Genomic DNA, 12,607 nt, shown 5'->3' with positions numbered 1-12,607 from the left:
CACCGTTTCATGCTCCTCTCATTATTGATACATTTCGAAGCTATTCATATTTTTCACACCTTTGGAAGCTCTTCATATTTTTCACACATTTTCAGGCTTTTCATGTTTTCAACACCGCTTCATACTCCTCCTTTTTTTCAGACCGTTTCATGCTCCTCATATTTTTGACACCTTTTAATGCTCTTCATATTTTTCACACCTTTTCAGGATCTTCATGTTTTTCAACACCGCTTCATGCTCCTCCTATTTTTCAGACTGTTTCATGCTCCTCATATTTTGACACCTTTTGAAGCTCTTCATATTTTTCACACCTTTTCAGGCTCTTCATGTTTTTCAACCGTGCTTCATGTTCCTCCTATTTTTCAGATCGTTTCATGCTCCTCATATTTTTGACACCTTTTGAAGATCTTAATATTTTTCACACCTTTTCAGACTCTTCATGTTTTTGAACACCATTTCATGCTCCTCCTTTTTTTTGACACATTTTGAAGGTCTTCATAATTTTCACACCTTTTCAGGCTCTTCATGTTTTTCAACACCGTTTCATGCTCCTCCTTTTTTTCAGATCATTTCATGCTCCTCATATATTTCACATCTTTTGTAGCTCTTCATATTTTTCACACCTTTTCAGTTTCTTCAGGTTTCTCAACATCACTTCATGCTTCTCCTATTTTTCACACCGTTTCATGCTCCTCATATTTTTGACACCTTTTCAAGCTCTTTATATATTTCCCACCTTTTCAGGCTCTTAATGTTTTCAACACCGCTTCATGCTCATCCAATTTTTCGGACCGCTTCATGCTCCTCATATTTTTGACATCTTTTGAAGCTCTTCATATTTTTCACACCTTTTCAGGCTCTTCATGTTTTCAACACCGTTTCATGCTCCACCTATTTTTCAGACCGTTTCATGCTCCTCATATTTTTAACACCTTTTGAAGCTCTTCATATTTTTCACACCTTTTCAGGCTCTTCATGTTTTTGCACACCGCTTCATGCTCCTCCTATTTTTCACACAGTTTCATGCTTCTCTCATTATTGACACATTTTGAAGCAATTCATATTTTTCACACCTTTGGAAGCTCTTCATATTTTTCACACATTTTCAGGCTTTTCATGTTTTCAACACCGCTTCATGCTCCTCCTTTTTTTCAGATCGTTTCATGCTCCTCATATTTTTGACACCTTTTAATGCTCTTTATATTTTTCACACTTGTCATGCTCTTCATGTTTTCAACACTGTTTCACGCTTCTCCTATTTTTCAAACTGTTTCATGCTCCTCATATTTTTCACAGCTTTTGAAGCTGTTCATATTTTTCACATCTTTTCAGGCTCTTCATGTTTTGGAACACCGTTTCAAGCCCCTCCTATTTTTCAGACCGTTTCATGCTCCTCATATTTTTGACACCTTTGGAACCTCCTCATTTTTTCACAACTTTTGAAGCTCTTCATGTTTTTCCACACCATTCCATGCTGCCTCTATTTTTCAGACCGTTTCATGCTACTCATATTTTTCAAACCGTTTCATTCTCCTCATATTTTTGACACCTTTTTAAGCTCTTCATGTCTTTCAACACCGGTTCATGCTGCTCCTATTTTTCAGACCGTTTCATGATCCTCTTATTTTTCAGACCGTTTCATGCTCCTCATATTTTTGACACTTTTGAAGCTCTTCATGTCTTTCAACAGTGTTTCATGCAGCTCCTATTTTTCAGACCGTTTGATGCTCCTCCTATTTTTCAGACCGTTTCATGTTCCTCATATTTTTCACACCTTTTGAAGCTCTTCATATTTTTCAAAACTTTTCAGGTTCTTCATGTTTTTGACGACTGCTTCATGCTCCTTCTATTTTTCAGACCGTTTCATGCTCTTCATGTATTTGACACCTTGTGAAGCTCTTCCTATTTTTCACACCTTTTCAGGCTCTTCATGTTTTTGAACACCGTTTCATGCTCCTCCTATTTTTCAGACCGCTTCAGGCTCCTCATGTATTTCAAACCTTGTGAAGCTCTTCCTATTTTTCACACCTTTTCAGGCTCTTCATGTTTTTGAACACCGTTTCATGCTCCTCCTATTTTTCAGATCGTTTCATGCTCCTCGTATTTTTTACACCTTTTGAACCTCCTCATTTTTTCACAACTTTTGAAGCTCTTCATATATTTCACACCTTTTCAGGCACTTCAGGATTTTCACGACCACTTCATGCTCCTCCCATTTTTCAGACCGTTTCATGCTCATCTCATTTTTGACACCTTTGGAAGCTCTTCATATTTTTCACACCTTTTGAAGCTCTTCATATTTTTCACACGTTTTCAGGCTCTTCATGTTTTTCAACACCGCTTAATGCTCCTCCTATTTTTCAGACCGTTTCATGCTCCTCATATTTTTGACAAGTTTTGAGGCTCTTCATGTTTTTCACACCTTTTCAGGCTCTTCATGTTTTTGAACACCACTTCATGCTCCTCCTATTTTTCAGATCGTTTCATGCTCCTCATATTTTTGACCCCTTTTGAAGATCTTCGTGATTTTCACCCCTTTTCAGGCTCTTCATGTTTTTCAACACCACTCCATGCTCCTCCTATATTTCAGACCGGTTAAAGGTCCTCATATTTTTCACACCTTTTGTAGCTCTTCATATATTTCACACCTTTTAAGGCTCTTCATGTTTCTCAACAACACTTCATGCTCCTCGGATTTTTCAGACCGGTTCATGCTCCTCATATTTTTGACACCTTTTGAAGCTCTTCATATATTTCACACCTTTTCAGGCTCTTCATGTTTTTGAACACCACTTCATGCTCCTCCTATTTTTCAGATCGTTTCATGCTCCTCATATTTTTGACCCCTTTTGAAGATGTTCATGTTTTTCACACCTTTTCAGGCTCTTCATGTTTTTCAACACCACTTCATGCTCCTCCCATATTTCAGACCGGTTAATGTTCCTCATATTTTTGACACCTTTTGTAGCTCTTCATATATTTCACACCTTTTAAGGCTCTTCATGTTTCTCAAAAACACTTCATGCTCCTCGGATTTTTCAGACCGGTTCATGCTCCTCATATTTTTGACACCTTTTGAAGCTCTTCATATATTTCACACCTTTTCAGGCTCTTCATGTTTTTCAACACCGCTTCATGGTCCTCCTATTTTTCAGACCGATTCATGCTCATCTCATTTTTGAGAACTTTTGAAGCTCTTCATATTTTTCACAGCTTTTGAATCTCCTCATATTTTTCACACGTTTTCAGGCTCTTCATGTTTTTCAACACCACTTCATGCTCCTCCTATTTTTCAGACCTTTTCATGCTTCTCATATTTTTCACACCTTTCGAAGCTCTTACTAATATTCACACCTTTTTAGGCTCTTCATGTTTTTGAACAACGTTTCATGCTCCTCCTATTTTTCAGACCGTTTCATGTTCGTCATATTTTGCCACATTTTGAAGCTCTTCATATTTTTCACACCTTTTCAGGCTCTTCATGCATTTTAACAACACTTCATGCTCCTCCTATTTTTCAGACCGTTTCATGCTCCTCATATTTTTGACACATTTTGAAGCTCATCATATTTTTCACAACTTTTCAGGCACTTCATGTTTTTGAACACCGCTTCCTGTTCCTCCTATTTTTCAAACTGTTTCATGCTTCTCATGTATTTCACACCTTTTGAAGCTCTTCATATATTTCACACTTTTTCAGGCTCTCATGCTTTTGAACACAGCTTCATGCTCCTCCTATTTTTCACACCGTTTCATGTTCCTCATATATTTCACATCTTTTGAAGCTCTTCCTATTTTTCACACCTTTTCAGGCTCTTCATGTTTTTGAACACCGTTTCATGCTCCTCCTATTTTTCAGACCGTTTCATGCTCCTCATATTTTTGACACCTTTTGAAGCTCTTCATAATTTTCACACCTTTTCAGACTCTTCATATTTTTGAACACCGCTTCATGCTCCTCCTAATTTTAAGACCGTTTCATGCTCCTCATATTTTTGAAACCTTTTGAAGCTCTTCATATATTTCACACCTTTTCAGGCTCTTCATAATTTTCAAAACCACTTCATAGTCCTCCTATTTTTCAGACCGTTTCATGCTCATCTCATTTTTGACACCTTTGGAAGCTCTTCATATTTTCACACGTTTTGAAGCTCTTCATATTTTTCACACGTTTTCAGCCTCTTCAAGTTTTTAAACACCGCTTCATACTCCTCCTATTTTTCAGACCGTTTCATGCTCCTCATATATTTGACACTTTTTAAGGCTCTTCATATATTTGACACCTTTTCAAGCTGTACATGTTTTTGAACACCACTTCATGTTCCTCCTATTTTTCAGACCGTTTCATGCTCCTCATAATTTTGACACCTTTTAAAGCTCTTCATATTTTTCACACCTTTCCAGGCTCTTCATGTTTTTCAATACTGATTTTTGTTATATCTTTTTTTCAGACAGTTTAATGCTCCTCATATTTTTGACACCTTTTGAAGCTCTTCATATATTTCACACCTTTGAAGCTCTTCATAAATTTCACACCTTCAGGCTCTTCATCTTTTTCACCACCACGTCATGCTCCTCCTATTTTTCAGACCGTTTCATGCTCCTCATATTTTTGACACCTTTTGAAGCTCTTCATATATTTCAAACCTTTTCAGTCTCTTCATTTTTTTGAACACCACTTCATGCTCCTCCTATTTTTCAGAACGTTTCATGCTCATCTCTTTTTGACTCCTATTCAAGCTCTTAATATCATTCTTCCCTTTTGAAGCTCTTCATATTTTTCACACGATTTCATGCTCTTCATGATTTTCAGCACAGTTTCATGCTCCTCCTATTTTTCAGACCGTTTCATGCTCCTCATATTTTTGACACGTTTTGAAGCTCATCATATTTTTCACACCTTTTCAGGCTCTTCATGTTTTTCAGCACAGTTTGATGCTCCTCCTATTTTTCAGACCGTTTCATGCTCCTCATATTTTTGACATTTTTTGAAACTCTTCATATATTTCACACCTTTTCAGGCTCTTCATGTTTTTCAACACCACTTCATGCTCCTCCTTTTTTCAGACCGCTTCATGGTCATCTCATTTTTGACACATTTTGAAGCTGTTCGTATTTTTCATATCTTTTGAAGCTCTTCATGTATTTTACACGTTTTCAGGCTCTTCATGTTTTTCAACACCGCTTCGTGCTGCTCCTAATTTTCAGATCATTTCATGCTCATCGATTTTTACACCTTTTGCAGGTCTTCATATTTTCACACCATTTGAAGCTCTTCATATTTTTCACACCTTTTTAGGCTCTTCATGTATTTGAACACCGTTTCATGCTCCTCCTATTTTTCAGACCGTTTCATGCTCCTCATATTTTTGACACCTTTTGAAGCTCTTCTTTTTTTTTCACTCTTTTGAAGCTCTTCATATATTTCACACCTTTTCAGGCTCTTCATGCTTTGAAACAACACTTCATGCTCCTCCTATTTCTCAGAACGCTTCATGCTCATCTCATTTTTCACACCTTTTGAAGCTGTTCATATTTTTCACACGTTTTCAGGTTCTTCATGTTTTTCAACTCCGCTTCATGCTCCTCCTATTTTTCAGACCGTTTCATGCTCCACATATTTTTGACACGTTTTGAAGCTCTTCATATTTTTCACACCTTTTTAGGCTCTTCCTGTTTTTGAACACAGTTTCATGCTCCTCCTATTTTTCAGACCGTTTCATGCTCCTCATATTTTTGACACCTTTTGAAGCTCTTCATATTTTTCACACCTTTTCAGGCTCTTCTTGTGTTTGAACACCGCTTCATGCACCTCCTATTTTTCACACCTTTTGAAGCTCTTCATATTTATCACACCGTTTCAGGCTCTTCTTGTGTTTGAACACCGCTTCATGCACCTCCTATGTTTCACACCTTTTGAAGCTCTTCAGATTTTTCACACCTTTTCAGGCTCTTCATGTTTCTCAACACCGTTTCATGCTCCTCCTATATTTCACACCATTTCATGCTCCTCTTATTTTTGACACATTTTGAAGCTCTTCATATTTTTCACAACTTTTCAGGGTCTTCATTTTTTTGAACACCGCATCATGCTCCTCCTGTTTTTCAGACTGTTTCATGCTCCTCATATTTTTCACACCTTTTGAAGCTCTTCATATTTTTCACACCTTTTCAGGCTCTTCATGTTTTTGAACACAGCTTCATGCTCCTCCTATTTTTCAGACCATTTCTTGCACCTCATGTATTACACACCTTTTGAAGCTCTTCGTATTTTTCACACATTTTCAGTGTCGTCATGTTTTTCAACACCGTTTCATGCTCCTCCTATATTTCAGACCGTTTCATGCTCCTCATATTTTTGACACCTTCTGAAGATCTTCATATTTTTCACACCTTTTCAGACTCTTCATATTTTTGATCACCGTTTCATGCTCCTCCTAATTTTCAGACCGTTTCATGCTCCTCATATTTTTGACACGTTTTGAAGCTCTTCGTATTTTTCACACCTTTTCAGACTCTTCACGTTTTTCAACCCCGCTTCATGCTTCTCCTATTTTTCAGAACGTTTCATGCTCCTCATATTTTTGACACGTTTTTACGCTCTTCATATTTTTCACACCTTTTCAGGCTCTTCATGTTTTTGAACACTGCTTCATGCTCCTCATATTTTTCAGATCGTTTCATGCTCCTCATATTTTTGACACCTTTGAAGCTCTTCATTATTTTCACACCTTTTCTGGCTCCTCATGTTTTTGAACACCGCTTCATGCTCCTCATATTTTTCAGATCGTTTCATGCTCCTCATATATTTGACACCTTGTAAAGCTCTTCATATTTTTCATACCTTTTTAAGCTCTTCGTATTTTTCACACGTTTTCAGTCTCTTCATGTTTTTCAACACCACTTCATGCTCCTCCTATTTTTTAGACCGTTTCATGCTCATCTAATTTTTGACAACTTTTGAAGCTCTTCATATTTTTTACACCTTTTGAAGCTCTTAATATTTTAACATTTTTGAAGCTCTTCATAATTTTCAAACGATTTCAGACACTTCATGTTTTTCAACACCGCTTCATGCTCCTGCTATTTATCATACCGTTTCATGCTCCTCATATTTGACACCTTTTGAAGCTCTTCATATTTTTCACACCTTTTCAGGCTCTTCATGTTTTTGAACACTTCTTCATGCTCCTCCTCTTTTTCAAGCCGTTTCATGCTCCTCATATTTTTGACACCATTTGAAGCTCTTCATATTTTTCACATCATTTCAGGCTCTTCATGTTTTCAAGACCACTTCATGCTCCTCCAATTTTTGAGACCGTTTCATGCTCCTCATATTTTTGACACCTTTTCAAGCTCTTCATATTTTTCACACCTTTTCAGGCTTTTCATGTTTTTGAACACCGCTTCATGTTCCTCCTATTTTTCAGACCGTTTCATGCTCCTCATATATTTGACACCTTTTCAAGCTCTTCATATATTTCACACCTTTTCAGGCTCTTCATATTTTTGAACACCGCTTCATGCTCCTGCTATTTTTCAGATTGTTTCATGCTCCTCATATTTTTGACACCTTTTGAAGCTCTTCATATTTTTCACACCTTTTCAGGCTCTTCATGTTTTTGAACACCACGTCATGCTCCTCCTATTTTTCAGTCCGTTTCAGGCTCCTCATATTTTTCACACATTTTGAAGCTCTTCATATTTCTCACACCTTTTCAGGCTCTGCATGTTTTTCAACACCGCTTCATGCTCCTCCTATTTTTCAGACCGTTTCATGCTCATCTCATTTTTGACACCATTTGAAGCTTTGCATAATTTTCACAACTTTTCAGGCTCTTCATGTTTTTGAACACCGCTTCATGCTTCTTCTATTTTTCAGACCGTGTCATGCTCCTCATATTTTTGACACCTTTTGAAGCTCTTCATATTTTCCACACCTTTTCAGGCTCTTCATGTTTTTCAACACAGCTTCATGATCCTCCTATTTTTCAGACCGTTTCATGCTCCTCATATTTTTGACACCTTTTGAAGCTTTTCATATTTTTCACACCTTTTCAGGCTCTTCATATTTTTCCACACCACTTCATGCTTCTCCTGTTTTTCAGCCCGTTTCATGCTCCTCATGTATTTCACACCTTTTGAAGCTCTTCATATTTTTCACAGGTTTTCAGGCTCTTCATGTTTTTCCACAGCACTTCATGCTTCTCTTATTTTTCAGCCCGTTTCATGCTCCTCATGTATTTCACACCTTTTGAAGCTCTTCATATTTTTCACACCTTTTCAGGCTCTTCATATTTTTGATCACCGTTTCATGCTCCTCCTATTTTTCAGAACGTTTCATGCTCCTCATATTTTTGACAACTTTTGTAGCTCTTCATATTTTTCACACCTTTTCAGGCTCTTCATGTTTTTGAACACCGCTTGATGATCCTCCTGATTTTCAGAACGTTTCTTGCTCTTCATATTTTTGAAACATTTTGAAGCTCTTCATATTTTTCACACCTTTTCAGGCTCTTCATGTTTTTCACCACCACTTCATGCTCCTCCTATTTTTCAGGCCGTTTCATGCTCCTCATATTTTTGACATTTTTTGAAACTCTTCATATATTTCACACCTTTTCAGGCTCTTCATGTTTTTCAACACCACTTCATGCTCCTCCTTTTTTCAGACCGCTTCATGCTCATCTCATTTTTGACACATTTTGAAGCTGTTCGTATTTTTCATATCTTTTGAAGCTCTTCATGTATTTTACACGTTTTCAGGCTCTTCATGTTTTTCAACACCGCTTCGTGCTGCTCCTAATTTTCAGATCATTTCATGCTCATCGATTTTTACACCTTTTGCAGGTCTTCATATTTTCACACCATTTGAAGCTCTTCATATTTTTCACACCTTTTTAGGCTCTTCATGTATTTGAACACCGTTTCATGCTCCTCCTATTTTTCAGACCGTTTCATGCTCCTCATATTTTTGACACCTTTTGAAGCTCTTCTTTTTTTTTCACTCTTTTGAAGCTCTTCATATATTTCACACCTTTTCAGGCTCTTCATGCTTTTAAACAACACTTCATGCTCCTCCTATTTCTCAGAACGCTTCATGCTCATCTCATTTTTCACACCTTTTGAAGCTGTTCATATTTTTCACACGTTTTCAGGTTCTTCATGTTTTTCAACTCCGCTTCATGCTCCTCCTATTTTTCAGACCGTTTCATGCTCCACATATTTTTGACACGTTTTGAAGCTCTTCATATTTTTCACACCTTTTTAGGCTCTTCCTGTTTTTGAACACAGTTTCATGCTCCTCCTATTTTTCAGACCGTTTCATGCTCCTCATATTTTTGACACCTTTTGAAGCTCTTCATATTTTTCACACCTTTTCAGGCTCTTCTTGTGTTTGAACACTGCTTCATGCACCTCCTATTTTTCACACCTTTTGAAGCTCTTCATATTTATCACACCGTTTCAGGCTCTTCTTGTGTTTGAACACCGCTTCATGCACCTCCTATGTTTCACACCTTTTGAAGCTCTTCAGATTTTTCACACCTTTTCAGGCTCTTCATGTTTCTCAACACCGTTTCATGCTCCTCCTATATTTCACACCATTTCATGCTCCTCTTATTTTTGACACATTTTGAAGCTCTTCATATTTTTCACAACTTTTCAGGGTCTTCATTTTTTTGAACACCGCATCATGCTCCTCCTGTTTTTCAGACTGTTTCATGCTCCTCATATTTTTCACACCTTTTGAAGCTCTTCATATTTTTCACACCTTTTCAGGCTCTTCATGTTTTTGAACACAGCTTCATGCTCCTCCTATTTTTCAGACCATTTCTTGCACCTCATGTATTACACACCTTTTGAAGCTCTTCGTATTTTTCACACATTTTCAGTGTCGTCATGTTTTTCAACACCGTTTCATGCTCCTCCTATATTTCAGACCGTTTCATGCTCCTCATATTTTTGACACCTTCTGAAGATCTTCATATTTTTCACACCTTTTCAGACTCTTCATGTTTTTGATCACCGTTTCATGCTCCTCCTAATTTTCAGACCGTTTCATGCTCCTCATATTTTTGACACGTTTTGAAGCTCTTCGTATTTTTCACACCTTTTCAGACTCTTCACGTTTTTCAACCCCGCTTCATGCTTCTCCTATTTTTCAGAACGTTTCATGCTCCTCATATTTTTGACACGTTTTTACGCTCTTCATATTTTTCACACCTTTTCAGGCTCTTCATGTTTTTGAACACTGCTTCATGCTCCTCATATTTTTCAGATCGTTTCATGCTCCTCATATTTTTGACACCTTTGAAGCTCTTCATATTTTTCACACCTTTTCTGGCTCCTCATGTTTTTGAACACCGCTTCATGCTCCTCATATTTTTCAGATCGTTTCATGCTCCTCATATATTTGACACCTTGTAAAGCTCTTCATATTTTTCATACCTTTTTAAGCTCTTCGTATTTTTCACACGTTTTCAGTCTCTTCATGTTTTTCAACACCACTTCATGCTCCTCCTATTTTTTAGACCGTTTCATGCTCATCTAATTTTTGACAACTTTTGAAGCTCTTCATATTTTTTACACCTTTTGAAGCTCTTCATATTTTTAACATTTTTGAAGCTCTTCATAATTTTCAAACGATTTCAGACACTTCATGTTTTTCAACACCGCTTCATGCTCCTGCTATTTATCATACCGTTTCATGCTCCTCATATTTGACACCTTTTGAAGCTCTTCATATTTTTCACACCTTTTCAGGCTCTTCATGTTTTTGAACACTTCTTCATGCTCCTCCTCTTTTTCAAGCCGTTTCATGCTCCTCATATTTTTGACACCATTTGAAGCTCTTCATATTTTTCACATCATTTCAGGCTCTTCATGTTTTCAAGACCACTTCATGCTCCTCCAATTTTTGAGACCGTTTCATGCTCCTCATATTTTTGACACCTTTTCAAGCTCTTCATATTTTTCACACCTTTTCAGGCTCTTCATGTTTTTGAACACTTCTTCATGCTCCTCCTATTTTTCAGACCGTTTCATGCTCATCTCATTTTTGACACCATTTGAAGCTTTGAATAATTTTCACAAATTTTCAGGCTCTTCATGTTTTTGAACACCGCTTCATGCTTCTTCTATTTTTCAGACCGTGTCATGCTCCTCATATTTTTGACACCTTTTGAAGCTCTTCATATTTTCCACACCTTTTCAGGCTCTTCATGTTTTTCAACACAGCTTCATGATCCTCCTATTTTTCAGACCGTTTCATGCTCCTCATATTTTTGACACCTTTTGAAGCTTTTCATATTTTTCACACCTTTTCAGGCTCTTCATATTTTTCCACACCACTTCATGCTTCTCCTGTTTTTCAGCCCGTTTCATGCTCCTCATGTATTTCACACCTTTTGAAGCTCTTCATATTTTTCACAGGTTTTCAGGCTCTTCATGTTTTTCCACAGCACTTCGTGCTTCTCTTATTTTTCAGCCCGTTTCATGCTCCTCATGTATTTCACACCTTTTGAAGCTCTTCATATTTTTCACACCTTTTCAGGCTCTTCATATTTTTGATCACCGTTTCATGCTCCTCCTATTTTTCAGAACGTTTCATGCTCCTCATATTTTTGACAACTTTTGTAGCTCTTCATATTTTTCACACCTTTTCAGGCTCTTCATGTTTTTGAACACCGCTTGATGATCCTCCTGATTTTCAGACCGTTTCTTGCTCTTCATATTTTTGAAACATTTTGAAGCTCTTCATATTTTTCACACCTTTTCAGGCTCTTCATGTTTTTCACCACCACTTCATGCTCCTCCTATTTTTCAGGCCGTTTCATGATCATCTCATTTTTGTCACCTTTGAAGCTCTTTATATTTTTCACACTTTTTCAGACTCTTCATGATTTTCAACACCGTTTCATGTTATTCCTATTTTTCAGAACGTTTAATGCTCATCTCATTTTTGACACCTTTTGAAGCTTTTCATATTTTTCACAACTTTTCAGGCTCTTTATGTTTTTGAACACCGCTTCATGCTCCTCCTATTTTTCAGACAGTTTCCTGCTCCTCATGTATTTCACAACTTTTGAAGCTCTTCATATTTTCCACACCTTTTCAGGCTCTTCATGTGTTTGATCACCGTTTCATGCTCCTTCTCTTTTTCAGATCGTTTCATGCTCCTCATATTTTTGACACCTTTTGAAGCTCTTCATATTTTTCACACCTTCTCAGTCTCTTCATGTTTTTGAACACCGCTTCATGCTCCTCCTATTTTTCAGACCGTTTCATGCTCCTCATATATTTGACACCTTTTGAAGCTCTTCATATTTTTCACACCTTTTCAGGCTCTTCATGATTTTCAACACCGCTTCATGCTCCTCCTATTTTTCAGACCGTTTCATGCTCATCTCATTTTTGATACCTTTTGAAGCTCTTCTTATTTGTCACACCTTTTGAAGCTCTTCATATTTTTCATATTTTTGAATCTCTTCATATTTTCACACCTTTTCAGGCTCTTCATGTTTTTCAACACCGCTTCATGCTCCTCCTATTTTTCAGTCCCTTTCATGCTCATCTCATTTTTATACCTTTTGAAGCTCTTCATATT

This window comes from Dama dama, unplaced genomic scaffold (genome assembly GCF_033118175.1).
Source record: "Dama dama isolate Ldn47 unplaced genomic scaffold, ASM3311817v1 ptg000080l, whole genome shotgun sequence".
NCBI classification, from domain to species: domain Eukaryota; kingdom Metazoa; phylum Chordata; class Mammalia; order Artiodactyla; family Cervidae; genus Dama; species Dama dama.
This window is presented reverse-complemented; position numbering follows the sequence as displayed.